Source organism: Jaculus jaculus, chromosome 1 (assembly GCF_020740685.1).
Source record: "Jaculus jaculus isolate mJacJac1 chromosome 1, mJacJac1.mat.Y.cur, whole genome shotgun sequence".
In the NCBI taxonomy this organism is placed as follows: Eukaryota; Metazoa; Chordata; class Mammalia; order Rodentia; family Dipodidae; genus Jaculus; species Jaculus jaculus.
The window spans coordinates 245,463,786-245,478,392 of NC_059102.1; the positions used below are offsets into that span (position 1 = coordinate 245,463,786).

Sequence of the window (14,607 nt, forward strand, 5' to 3'; positions counted from 1 at the left end):
TAAAAAAAAAATCTCAGAGGATATAAATAAATCATATGGAAACCTACTTTTTTTGGACAATGGAACACTCAAGAGCTGTAGATTGTTGCTAGAAATTTTTCAGTGCTAGGGATGGGATAGCTTCCAGTGAGTTGTTGGCCAGGGAGGTCCCTGATGCCCCCAAAACATTATAGGCCATTGCCAAGGCCCTTGGTTTCCCACCAGGAATAGATGGTAAGACTCTATTGCTGAAGACTCCACATACTTGGGTCCTGGGGAATCAAGACTCAAACCGGGGTCCTTAGCCTTCACAGGCAAGCTTAACCGCTAAGCCATCTCTCCAGCCCTTCTCTATCTCTAGCTCGCTCTTTCTCTCTCCCTCTCTCTCTCTCTCTCTTCCCCCCTCTCTCTCTTTCCTTCTCTCTCAAATACATAAATAAATAAAAATCATTTTTTAAAAAAATAAGTTTAATTATAGGGGCTAGGGAGATGGCATAACAGTAGAGCACTTGCCTAGCATTTGTGAATCTCTAGGTTTAATACCTAGTACAGCAAAAATAAAAAAGGGGGTCCTGGAGGGGATGGCTTAGCAGTTAAGGCATTTGCTACAAAGCCAAAGAATCCAGGTTCGATTCCCCAGGACCCACGTTAGCCAGATGCGCAAGGGGGCACACGCGTCTGGAGTCCATTTGCAGTGGCTGGAGGTCCTGAAGCACCCATTCTCTCTCTCTCCCTCTCTCTCTCTCTCCTCCCTGTTTCTCTGCTAAATAAATAAGTCAGTTTTATGAGATAATAATACTGTAGAAATTACTTGAGATTGTCTTATCTAATAGCTAATTTAAACTTTTCTGAAATGTGATTAATGACTTTTATCTCTTGTTGAAGAACAAAGTTTTAAAATATTAACTAATATTTAATGACACTTATGTATTGATTTTTTTCTTGGGCACAGATGACAAATTTCACTCTTACTAATTCAGATTCTGCTTCTCTTTCTTTCACTCTCAAAATAAATAAATTAAGCCAATGTGGTGGTGCACGCCTTTAATCCCAGCACTCAGGAGGCAGAGGTAGGAGGATTGCCAAGAGTTTGAGGCCACCCTGAGACTACATAGTGAATTCCAGGTTAGCCTGGGTCAGAGTGAGACCCTATCTAGAAAAAAAACTTAATAAAAAATAAAAGTCAGGGCTGGAGAGATGGCTTAGTGGTTAAACGCTTGCCTGTGAAGCCTAAGGACCCCGGTTCAAGGCTCAATTCCCCAGGACCCACATTAGCCAGATGCGCGCCCATTCTCTCTCTCTCTCCATGCCTCTTTCTCCCTTTGTCACTCTCAAATAAATAAATAAATAAATAATAAAATAAAAAGGACACAGCTGGGCGTGGTGGTGCACGCCTTTAATCCCAGCACTAGGGAGGCAGAGGTAGGAGGATCACTGTGAGTTCGAGGCCACCCTGAGTCTCCATAGTGAATTCCAGGTCAGCCTGGGCTAGAGTGAGACCCTGCCTTAAAAAAAAAAAAAAAAAAAAAAAAAAAAAAAGGACACTGCAAGATGTCTAGTCTTTAAAAAAATAAAATAAAAGTCAGCCAGACATGGTGGCACACGCCTTTAATCCCAGCACTCGGGAAGCAGAGGTAGGAGGATCACCATGAGTTCAAGGCCACCCTGAGACTACATAGTAAATTCTAAGTCAGCCTGAGCTAGAGTGAGACCCCACCTTGAAAAAAAAAAAAAAAGGGGCTGGAGAGATGGCTTAGCGGTTAAGCGCTTGCCTGTGAAGCCTAAGGACCCCGGTTCGAGGCTCGGTTCCCCAGGTCCCACGTTAGCCAGATGCGCAAGGGGGCGCACGCGTCTGGAGTTCGTTTGCAGAGGCTGGAAGCCCTGGCGCGCCCATTCTCTCTCTCTCCCTCTACCTGTCTTTCTCTCTGTGTCTGTCGCTCTCAAATAAATAAACAAATAATTTAAAAAAAAAAAAAAAAAAAAAACTGCCAATATTAGGAGGGGACAGAAAGAGCTGGCCATGGTGGTGCACACACCTTTAATCCCAGCATTCAAGAGGTAGAGGTAGGAGGATTGCTGTGAGTTCCAGGCCACCCTGAGACTATAGAGTGAATTCTAGGTCATCCTGGGCTAGAGAGGAAACCCTACCTTGAAAACTAAAAAGAAAAAAACAAAACGTTCAAGTGGAATACAAATTACAAACAGAACCACTTCTGCAAGAGGGCCTGACCACAGCCTCTACAAAAGCTACGAAAGGGTCAGGATGGGTTTGTCGGGAGTCAGTCTAAAGTATCTGCCACAACTTGCCAGGTGCCAAGTCCCATAAACCTGCCTGATCTCATTTCATTCTTACAAGAACGCACTGGTGAAGGGTCTATAATTATCCTCACCTGACAGAGGAGGACACAGTGGGACATACAGTCAGGTCTACCCTGTGCTTTGGGGCGTTAAAAGAAGGCTGCCTGTCCACTTTTGGAGAGAAGTCAAGAGGAGAGCGGGGAGCTGTTCGCAGGGGCTGGAGTGGAAGACGACAGCCCACCAGAAAGAAGCATCAGCTGCAAGGTGACAGAGGACAGCCAGAATGAATTTGAGAACTGCTGAGCCTCAGCGCCAGATACATTCCAGAGTGTCTGTTGCTCCACAAAGCCATACTGCCCCCCCATGGAAAGAAGAATTCACACGCACACACACACACACACACACACACACGCACACGCACACGCACACACACGCACAGAGGCTTTACGATCCTTCCCCACTTACATGTCCACAACCCTATTGCATCTGTAGCACAAGGACACAGAGGAAAGTCAGAAGCTGGCTGGAGAGGTTTCCAGAGGAGGTGAGTTTGCAGTCAGTTTTAGAAGAAAGGTGAAGTGTTCACTTGTGTATGGCTGGCAGAGAAGACAGAGGGTTTCAAATGAAAGAATTCACACGCCCTCATGCCAAGATTCAGAAGCCAAAGGGCACTGACACTGTAGCATTTCAAAGCAATGTCCTTGACTGAGGATGAAAGTGGTGAGTCAGTGTTTGGAAGAAAACAATAAATAACTGATGGCAAAAGGAATTAGTTGAAGAATCAGATCACTCAAACCCATCCTTATGAGTAAAGGTTTCTTAAAATATTGCTATAGTATGTAAGGAAATTCACTTAGGAGCAAAATGAAAACCTAACAGTGGGCCCTGGATAGTCTCTAATGAATGTTCCGGGTGATTCTATGCCTATCTTGATTTTGCCATCCTGAGATCCATTTTAGGGCCTCCTTCCCTAGGACCTAGCCCAAGTTCCTGAGTGTGGGGTCTGGGGCCCAAACTTTACAGCATCATTCTTTCCTGGAGATATTCCATTACAGTCAAATGAAAAAAATAGGGCTGGCTAATACCTGTCATCCTGGCACTCAGGAGACTGAGTCAGGAGAATCACCATGAGTTTGAGGCCAACCTGTGCTACATAGTGAGTTCCAGAGCAGCCTGGACTATAGTGTGAGTCCCTGCCTCAAAACACACACACACACACACACACACACACACACACACACCCCTAGTCCTAATAGTACAGGTCTGTAATCCCAGCTGCTCAAGAGGTTAAGGCAGGAAGAGGGCAAGTTCAAGGTCTGTCTCGACTCCAGGGTGAGTTCAAGGAAAGCCTGAGCAACTTACTGAAAGCCTGTGTCCAACATAGAAAGCAGGGCAGGAGAGATGGCTTAATGGTTAAGGCACTTGCCTGCAAAACTTAAAAACCCATGTTCAATTCCCCAGTATACACATAAACCAGACTCACAAGGTGGCACATGCAGCTGGGGTTCATTTGTAATGGCTGGAGGCTCTGGTAGGCTCATTCATTCTCATTCTCTCTCTCTCTCTCTTTTTCTTTCCAGTAAATAAATATTAAATAAATAAATAAAACATAGTACAGGGGCTGTGGTCCAGTGGGTTCAGCACCTGCCAGCATATACAAAGCCTGTTTGATCCCCAACACTGCATAAACCGTGTGGCTGCGCTGTAACCCCAACACTCAGGAGGTAAATGCAGGAGAATCAAAAGTTCAGCTATATACTGAGGCTGTGGCCAGCCTGAGATGCTGTCTCCAAAATAATTTAAAAGGCCAGAAATACAAGTCAATGACAGAATGCTTTCCTAGCATAAGTAGGCCTTGGGTTCAATTCCCACCACCACCACCACCAAAATAAAAGGAAAAGAGTGCTGGAGGGATGGTTTAGTGGTTAGGGCATTGCCTGAGAAGCCTAAGAGCCCAGGTTCTTTTCCCCAGTACCCATGTGAGCCAGATGAGTTCATTTGCAGTGGCTGGAGGCCCTAGCATTCCCATTCTCTCTCTCTGCCTCTCTCCAATAAATAAATAAAATATTTTTTTAAAAAAGAAAAAGTTTGATATTTATGGTCATCTATTAAAAAAAAGAAGGGGGGTTGGAGAGATGGCTTAGTGGTTAAGCACTTGCCTGTGAAGCCTAAGAAGCCCGGTTCGAGGTTCAATTCCCCAGGACCCACATAAGCCAGATGTATAAGAGGGCTCACACATCTGGAGTTTGTTTGCAGTGGCTGGAGACCCTGGCACACCCATTCTCACTCTCTCTCTCTCTCTCTCTCTATCTATTTATCTGCCTTTCTCTCTCTGTCTGTTGCTCTCAAATAAATAAAATTAACCAAAAATTTTTAAAAAATACAAGTCTGCTTCACATTCATTAAAAAAAAAAAAGAGGGGCTGGAGAAATGGCTTAGCAGTTAAGGCATTTGCCTGAAAAGCCTAAGGAACCCAGTTCGATTCCCCAAGACACACATAAGCCAGACGCACAAGGGGACACATGCGTCTGGAGTTCATTAGCAGTGGCTAGAGGCCCTGGCATGCCCATTCTCTCTATCTGCCTCTTTATCTCCCTTTCTCTCTCTCCCCCTCTCTCTCAAATAAATAAATAAAATATATTTTGAAAAAAAAAATTTAAAAAGAGCACTAGAGCCAGGCATGGTGGCGCACGCCTTTAACCCCAGCACTTGGGAGTCAGAGGCAGGAGTTCGAGGCCACCCTGAGACGACATAGTAAATTCCAGGACAGCCTGGACTAAAGTGAGACCCTACCTCAAAACAAAAACAAAAACAAGCACTACAATTGGAACATGAAGACAACCGGGGCCAGGGTGGTGGCTCGGTGGTAAAGTGTGTGAAACATGAGCCTGAGGACCAGAGTTCAGGTCTCCAACGCCCTTGTCAAAGCCGGGTACAGCAGCACATACCTATAATCCCACTGCTGAAGAGGTAGACACAGGGGATGTCCTTGGGCCCGCTGGCTAGCTAATCTAGCCAAACTGGTGAACTCCGAGTTCAGTGAGAAATGCTGTTTCAAAACATAAAGTGGAGGGCTGGAGAGATGGCTTAGCGGTTAAGCGCTTGCCTGTGAAGCCTAAGGACCCCGGTTCGAGGCTCGGTTCCCCAGGTCCCACGTTAGCCAGATGCACAAGGGGGCGCACGCGTCTGGAGTTCGTTTGCAGAGGCTGGAAGCCCTGGCGCGCCCGTTCTCTCTCTCTCCCTCTATCTGTCTTTCTCTCTGTGTCTGTCGCTCTCAAATAAATAAATAAATAAAAATTAAAAAAAAAAAACAACAACATAAAGTGGAGCCAGGTGTGGTGGCACACACCTTTAATCCCAGCACTCAGGAAGCAGAAGTAGGAGGATTGCCATGAGTTCAAGCCACCCTGAGACTACATAGTGAATTCCAGAATTCCAGGTCAGAGCGAGAAAGAGGCAGACAGAGAGAGACCTTATCTTGAAAAGAAAAAATAAGGTGGAGAACCATTGAGGAAAACAGTCAAGGTTGATGTATGTCCTTCTCACACATGCATCTGCACCTATATGCAAAACACATATACACATGCACACCACACATATATATGCTGGAAAAGTTTGACTCATATTCTGCACATGTGTTACATGTAAGATAGATAGATAGATAGATAGATAGATAGATAGATAGATAGAGTATGTTTCCTTTTTTTAATATTTTATACTTATTTGAGAGAGATGCAGATAGAGAGGGAGAGAGAGAAAGAATGGACGTGCCAGGGCCTCCAGCCACTGCAAATGAACTCCAGATGTATGTGCCTCCTTGTGCATCTGGCTTACATGTGTCCTGGGGAATTGAACCTGAGTCTTCTGACTTTGCAGGCAAGTGCCTCAACCACTAAGCCATCTCTCCAGTACCCTAGAGTATGTTTTCTAAAGTAGATATGGGGAGCAGGGCATGGTGGCTCACGCCTTTAATCCCAGCACTTGGGAGGCATGGGTAGGAGGATCACTGTGAGTTCAAGGCCACCCTGAGATTACATAGTAAATTCCAGGTCAATCTGAGATAGAGTAAAACCCTATCTCGAAAAAAAAAAAAAAGATTTAAAACAATAAATAAATAAAGTAGGTACAGGGGAACTGGAGAGATGGCTTAGTGGCTAAGGCACTTGCCTGCAAAGCCAAAGGATCCAGGTTTGATTCCCCAGGACCCACACAAACCAGATACACACAGTAGCACATGTGTCTGGAGTTCATTTACAGTGGCTAGAGGCCCTGTCGGGCCCATTCTCTCTATCTGCCTCTTTTTCTTTCTTTCTCTTTCTTTATCTCTCTCTCTCTCTCTCCCTCCCTCCTCCCTCTCCCTCCCTCTCCCTCCCTCCCTCTCTCTCTCTCTCTCTCTCTCTCTCTCTCTCTCTCTCTCTCTCTCTCTCTCTCTCTCTCTCTGTCTTTCTCTGTCTCTGGTATATTCTCCAAAGAGCCCTGAATCTTGCTAGAGCTCTCGTTCACCCTCTCAGGTTCCTCCTCTGTTGAGAAGGAGAAAGCAGTAAGAACAGATATTTGTGGTTAAATGTTAACTTGTGTTTATTTCTCTACAACTGCCTAATGTTTAATTTGGCCAGGTTAATGAAGATTCTTTTGGATGCCTATGTGTGGCTTCTGAACACCCCATCTACAACCCTTTAACCACATGCTAAACATTTATAGAGTAAGAGAGTTTTTTTTCTTCATCAGTGAGTTGAATAAATACCAATATTTCCTCTCTCTCCCCCAAAAAATATTCTTTGATCCAGACTAAAGATAAATAGTAATAATCCATCCTGGTCAGCTAAGGGTTATAAAGCAGATTATTTGATAAGACAATATCTTTAGGCCACCAGGGCCTGTTTCTTCCTGATACCGATTTTTATTTGTAAAGCCTTATTTTTTACAGGTGGGAAGAGAACTTTTTAAGTGATTTCATCAAAACCAGGGAATTTATCAGATGAGAAAACTGAACTTCAGAAAAGGGAAAGGTTTCTAACACAGTTACTGAAAGAGGCGTATAGACATTCCTACAGCACTTAAAGCTTTCTGCGGTGGGCGTCTCTTGTTTGCTTCGTGATTCCGTGATCCAAGGACACTATTTGGGCCTGGAAATGGAAACCTGTGGACACTAATCCGCGATTTGGCACTGACGTCAGAGACGTGTGAGAATCACTGCTGCCCTCTGCTGGAAATCTAGTCTCACAGGCTCTCAGGTTCTGTGGAATGTTTGTGATGGTTTTTCAAAGTAAAAAAGTCCCTTAGCCTAAACTTTAACCCTTCCCTACACCAATTTCACTTGTCATTCTAATTTTAGCTAAGAAGTTTTGTTATTGTGTTGTGTTTGGTTTTTTGTTGTTTGTTTGTTTTTTGTTTGTTTGTTTCCAGGTAGGGTCTCACTCTAGCTCAGGCTGACCTGGAATTCACTATGTAGTCTCAGGGTGGCCTCGAACTCAGCGATCTTCCTACCTCTGCCTCCCAAGTGCTGCGATTAAAGGTGTGCACCACCACGCCCGGCTTGCGTCATTTGTTTGTTTGTTTGGTTGGTTGGTTGGTTGGTTGGTTGGTTTTCCAGGGTAGGGTGTCACTCTAGCTCAGGCTGACGTGGAATTCACTATGGAGTCTCAGGGTGACCTCAAATTTATGGCGATCCTCCTACCTCTGCCTCCTGAATGCTGGGATTAAAGACATGTGCCACCACACCCAGCTCTTTTTTTCTCTCTCTTTTTCTTCTTAAAGATTTTTTTTTAAATATTTATTTATTTATTCATTTGAGAGAGCAAGAAAGAGGCAGAGAGAGTGAGAGAATGGGCATACCAGGGCCTCCAGCCACTGCAAACGAATTCCAGACACATGCACCACCTTGTGCAGCTGGCTTTTCAGGCAAACACCTTAACCACTAAGCCATCTCTCCAGCTCCAATAATTTATTTTTATTTATTAGAAACACAGAGGGAGAGAGAGAGAGAGAATGGGTGCATCAGAGCCTCTAGCCACTGCAAACAAACTCCAGACACATGGGCCACCATGTGTATCTGGCTTACATGAGACCTGGAAAATCAAACCTGGGTCCCTAGGCTTCGCAGGTATGCGCCTTAACAGCTGAGCCATCTCTCTAGCCCTCTTTTTTTTCTCCATGCAACAAAACCTTTATTAACATTTTGAACACAGATTCAGCTATTGTTAAGTTCCAAACTGAAGTTGGGGTAAATGGCTACTGCAGAGTGATGCCATCCATGACCACTGAGAATAGACTAGAGAATTGACAGCCACTCCTAAAACACAGGACCAGGTGCAGGGTGGACTCCTGGATGTTGTAATCAGAAAGAGTGTGACCATCTTCTGGCTGCCTGCCCGCAAAGATGAGACGCTGCTGGTCTGGGATGATGCCTTCCTTATTCTGGATCTTGGCCTTCGCGTAACCGATGGTGGCGCTGGGCTCCGCCTCCAGAGTGATGGTCTTGCCGGTCAGCGTTTTTCACGAAGACTTGCATTTTGACTTGTTAATGAAGGCAAAGACACCGCAGGTGGACCATAGCAACAGGACAGTGTGCCAAACACTGGCAAGGGGACACTGCCTATAACACTCATAAGCCCTTCCCCAACAATACACTGCCTCCAGGAGACGTTAATTGCCAAATCTCCATCAGCTAGGAACCTAGCATTCGGAACACCTAAATTTATGGAGGACACCTGAATCAAACCACCACAGTGATACACACCTGTAATCCCAACACCCAGGAGTTGCAGGCAGGAGAATCAAGAGTTCAAGGTTTAGAGCAGCATTTGTAGAGTTTGACTGTAAATAGATTAGGCAGAACTTCATCAAAATATTCCTAGTAAATAATGTTGATATGTTTTCCATCCCTCATTAGTTTCATTCAACCAATAAAGTTTTTAAATTTTTAATGAAGCTCTTAGGATTTACACATTTATATTTAAACATTGATACACAGAATATTGATTGACTGTTCATAAGTTACACTGGTAAAGTTAAAGAGTATTCCTAAGATCTCACCATTGAAATTTGTATGCCAACTTATCTTTCATAAAAGCTGAAAATTGTTGACTAAAATGAAAATCACCTATCCATATGTTTTAAAGATAAGTTATGAATGCTATTCTTTGTTACAGTTTTGGGCATAGCATGTTAAAACATAACTTGTATTGTTCCAATATGTAACACAGAGGGCCAGGTCATAAACAATGACGTTACAATGGGCTTTCACACTGTTATTATTTTTCCTTTGGAATGTGAAGGTCTGAATGAGGGTTTTGATTTTGAATGTTTCAGTGTTTTTGAGAAGCCTTGCTTACATTTTATGGAAATGGAAAAATGGCATTATATATATTATATATATATATATATATATACATAAATATATATTATACATACTCTCCTTACTTTATTTCAGTTACCATCCCCATAGAATTTGACAAGAATTGCTATGACGGAAAGGTTTTTGAGTCCTAAATAAAAAAAAATTTAAAAAAACTTTATTTATGACAGTAAAAAAAAAAAAAAGACTTCAAGGTTATCTTTGGCTATACAGAAAGTTCAAGGCCAACCTGAAATACTCCCCCTGCTCAAAAATAAATTGTAAATATTTAAAAAATACATATTGGGGCTGGAGAGATAGCTTAGCAGTTAAGCGCCTGCATGTGAAGCCTAATGACCCAGGCTTGAGGCTTGATTCCCCATAACCCACATTAGTCAGAGGCACAAGAGGGTGAACGCATCCGGCACGCCCATTCTTTCTATCTGCCACTTTCTCTCTATCTGTTGCTCTCAAATAAATAAATAAAAATAAACAAAAAAATTTAAATAATAATATATCTTATTTATTAATTTAAGAAGCAGTGAGAGAAAGAAAGAGGCAGAGAAAGAATGGGTACACTAGGGCCTCCAGCCACTGCAAACAAACTCCAGACGCATGCATCATCTTGTGCATTTGACTTTTTTTTTTTAATTTTGTTTATTTTTATTTGAGAACGACAGACAGAGAGAGAAAGGCACAGAGAAAGAGAGAGAGAGGGAGACAGAATGGGCATGCCAGGGCCTCCAGCCATTGCAAACGAACTCCAGATGTGTGCGCCCCCTTGTGCATCTGGCTAACGTGGGTCCTGGGGAATGGAGCCTCGAACCAGGGTCCTTAGGCTTCACAGGCAAGCGCTTAACCGCTAAGCCATCTCTCCAGCCCTTGTGCATTTGACTTTAAGTGGGTACTGGGAAATCGAACCCAGGTCCTTAGACTTTGCAGGTGAGTGTCTTAACCACTGAGTCATTTGTCCAGCCCAAATTGTGAATTTTGTTTTCATATATACTGCCAAACAATTTGTACTTTTAAAAGTTTTTATAAATTTTTATTTTATTTTTTATTATTGACAACTCCCATAATTATACACAATAAACTATAATAATTCCCTCCCTCCTCACCTGCCCCTTCACAAATTAAAGTTTTTTTTTTTTTGAGGTAGGATCACTTTAGCCCAGGCTGACCCAGACTCACTCTGTAATCCCAGGTTGGCCTTGAACTCACATTAATTCTCCTACCTCTACCTCCTGAGTACTGGGATTAAAGTCATGAATCACTACTCCCAGCTACTTTAAATTTTTTTTTTTCTTTCTTTCCTTATTAGAGAGAGAGAAAATGGGTATGCCAGGGCCTTCAGCTCCTGCAAATGAACTCCAGATGCATGCACCACCATGTGCATCTGGCTTACATGAGTACGGGGGCATGGAACCTGAGTCCTTAGGCTTCTCAAGCAAGCACCTTAACCACTCAGCCATCTCTCCAGCCCTCAATTTGTTTGTTTGGTTTGGTTTTTCAAGGTAGGGTCTCACTGTGGCCCAGGCTAACCTAGAATTCACTATGTAATCTCAGGGTGTCCTCGAACTCATAGTGATCCACCTACCTCTGCCTCTGAGGTGCTGAGATTAAAGGCATGTTCCTGGCCTGGTTTAGTCACTGAATCCCTACATCACAAAGCTGTAAGGCAGGGCTTGTAAATAGAGCACCAAATGCATTCCTTTTCTTTTTCTTTCTTTTTTTTTTTTTTTTAAAGTAGGGTCTTGCTCTAACCCAGGCTAACCTGGAATTCACTTTGTAATCTCAGGGGGTCTTGAACTCATGGACTTCATTCTACCTCTGCCTCCCGAGTGTTGGGATTAAAGGTTTGCGTCACCACGGCCGGCTAAGGCATGGGTTCTGAAGAGGCTGGGGTTTGAGGGGATGGGTAAGGAGGAGGCTCGCTGCCATGATCAAAATCCGAAAAGGTGGATGGGGTGAAGGAGCACTGGCTAGCACAGAGGAAGGAGGGAGGGAGTGTCGTGACAGCAGGATTTGGTGAGGGGAGCGATCTTGACAGAGAGAAGAATGTACACACAAATAAAGGAAAGTTTGGATGTATGGAACTTCAGATCATTTGCCATTTCATCTTGTGAAATTGTCCAAGTTAGTAAGGACTCACAAATGGAAAGTTCTGAATTCAAGCCAAATATGATCATTACCTAACAAGTATTGGGGCCAGACCTGAGTGAGAAGCCAGGGTCAGAGGGAGGCCTTAGAGAGCCGGGCGTGGTGGCGCACGCCTTTAATCCCAGCACTCGGGAGGCAGAGGTAGGAAGATCGCCGTGAGTTCAAGGCCACCCTGAGACTATGAATTCCAGGTCAACCTGGGCTACAGTGAAATCCTACCTAGGGGGAAAAAAAAAGGTCTTGAGATCTGTCAGGCCCAGTGATTTTAAGTTTGATTTTAGGTAACCCTAAGGAGTGTCCTTGGGAATGGAGAGCTTGGAGTCCATTTTGTGACTCAGCAAGGCACAGGCTTTATTCTGGTAGCAAGTCATCAATCACGACCAAAATGGAGCCAAAATAGAGATCACAGCAGCAGGGAAAAGGTGTCCCCAGTCTCCACCCTCTGAGAAGCAAAGAGTTGGAGGCAGGAGAGCCTGAGGACCCCTGGGGTCTAGGAAGACAACAGTCTAGGGTGCCTAGACTGTGTCCAGGCCTTTCCTTGATGTTGTCTGAAGTGTTGCATGAGCAGAAGGGTCAAATAGTGAAGAGCCTCTATACTGGAGGTCGGAGGGGATAGGAGAATGAGGGGGAATATAGTTGAGAGTGGGAAATGGTTTTACCTGAGTTAGTGATAAAACCCTATCACAGGGCTTTACCACTTACCAAGCAAGGCATGCACCCTCATGCCCAGCTTCTTTTTGTTTGTTTGTTTGTTTGTTTTGTTTTGTTTTGTTTATTGAGGTAAGGTCTGGCCCAGGCTGATCTGGAATCCACTATGTATTCTCAGGCTAGCCTTGAACTAACAACAATCCTCCTACTTCTGCCTCCCAAGTGCTGGGATTATAGATGTGTGCCACCATGCCTGGCAACTTATGCATTTTATATAAGTTAGAGGAAGACAGAAAGGGTCTTGATATGTTACTCAGGTTAGGCTTCAACTGGCTTTGTAGCCCAGACAGGCCTAGCACTTGAGATCCTCTTGCCTCTTTCCTGAGTAGCTGAGATTACAGGCATGCATCAATAACCCTGGCTCAAAAACTGTTTTAAATTCTTGTTTTGTTTGTTTGTTTTGTTTTTGTTTGTTTGTTTGAGGTAGGGTGTCACTCTAGCTCAGACTGACCTGGAATTCACTCTCAGGGTGGCCTCAAATTCATGGCAATCCACCTACCTCTGCCTCCCAAGTGCTGGGATTAAAGGCATGTGCCACCACGCCCCATTTATTTATTTATTTGAGATGGGGTGGGGTGGGGTGGGTGATGGAGAGAGAATGGGCATGCCAGGGCTTCTAGCCACTGCAAAAAATAAAAAAAATCTCCAGACGTATGTACCACCATACACATCTGGTTTATGTGGGTTCTGGGGAAGTGAACCTGGGTCCTTAGGCTTTGCAGACAAGTACCTTAACTGCTGAGCCATCTCTCCAGTCCCTCAAAAAGCATTTTATATTGTACTCACTTTGGTGGCACACATACTAAAATTGGAATGATACAGAGAAAAGTAGCATGCCCCTGTTTAGGATTACACACAAATTCATGAAGCACCTCATATTTTTATTTTTTTTTTTATTTTCCCTTCCTTCCTTCCTTCCTTCCTTCCTTTCTTCCCTTTTTTCTCATCAGCTTGAAGACATATGTGCCATCCTTGGTCCCTTCTTTTTTCCAACTAGTCTCTCTTCTGCACTGACCTGTTTTTCCCCACTCCTCCCCAGTGCTCCCTCAGCCTGGGAGGCAGTGATACAGATGTCTCATTTAGTGCTGAGTACTCAGCCCTCACTAGGGACTGTGACCTTGCCAGCCACAATGACAACTAGAATTCCTTCCCATAGAGCTGGCCTCAAATCCACTGAGACAGCAGTTGGTTACCTTCATGACAGTCGTGCCACTAGCACTCCAGGGGGCACATGTCACCTGGCTGGCCCGTTGTGTAGCTCCCAGGGCCAGCTGCTGGTTGGTTGAGTCTGTTGGCTTTCCCCCTCGGCAGCTGGACTGCAGGCAGGGAGCTTCCAGCTCACTTCCAGCTTGATCTGTCAGCTTCCTGGGACGCAGGGTGGTAGGCAATTTGTAGGTTTTTGGAGGTGTCGGTGAGCTTACTGAGAGACATCTCTCCCCCTCACACTGGGATTTTTCCAGTAACCACATGAGGCTGCTGGTTATTACATGATCCACTTACACTAACTGACAGAGAAAGAAAGGTCGGTGTGACCTAAGTAAACCCTACCACTGTTTTTTGTCTTAACCTGGTTTAGTTTTTTCCATGGGATTAACGGGGGACGGGGGAGTGGAACCTAGCTCCTTTGGCTAAACACCATTACAGCTAAACCATCTCTCTAACAACCTACCACCACAATTCTCTCCTTCCAGAACTTGCACAGCACCCCCAAATCTTACTTTAAACAGAATTATTAGCCTTGCCAACACAAGGCCTCAAAAAATTGAGTTGTAACTCAAAACTGTTTCTCTCCACGGAAATCTTTAGTAAAAGGCGAAAGATTTATTCGATTTGAAGAGAAACCAGAGTATACGTTCACCTTTGCACAAACGCTTCTCAGTTCGCTGCAACTCCTACAACGCTAGTGGTAACAAACTACAAAAAAAAAAAAAAAAAAAAACAGCTCAGAACTTCTGCTTTTAGCTCACATAACTCTCTAATGTCGTTCATTTTCCAAGAAAGGAATCGCAAAGACGAAAAAACAGTCTACCAGCTTTAATCCGGGTAATGACATTTAAGCAGTGCATTGTGGGTATGTACATAAGCCAAATCGCCAGCCTCAGCCTTTTCTTTTTTTCTTTTTCTTT

The 14,607-nt window shown here is 44.1% G+C and overlaps 2 non-coding genes across 2 annotated transcripts; one reads left to right on the forward strand and one right to left on the reverse strand.

Annotated features, from left to right (window-relative positions):
* The first annotated feature begins 13,259 nt into the window (after positions 1 to 13,259).
* LOC123458306 lies at positions 13,260 to 13,364 on the forward strand. Its single transcript, XR_006635593.1, has one exon. It is a non-coding gene; the product is annotated as a U6 spliceosomal RNA (small nuclear RNA).
* Positions 13,365 to 14,215: 851 nt separating this feature from the next.
* Positions 14,216 to 14,331, reverse strand: LOC123458080. Its single transcript, XR_006635380.1, has one exon. It is a non-coding gene; the product is annotated as a U5 spliceosomal RNA (small nuclear RNA).
* Between the last annotated feature and the right edge of the window lie 276 nt (positions 14,332 to 14,607).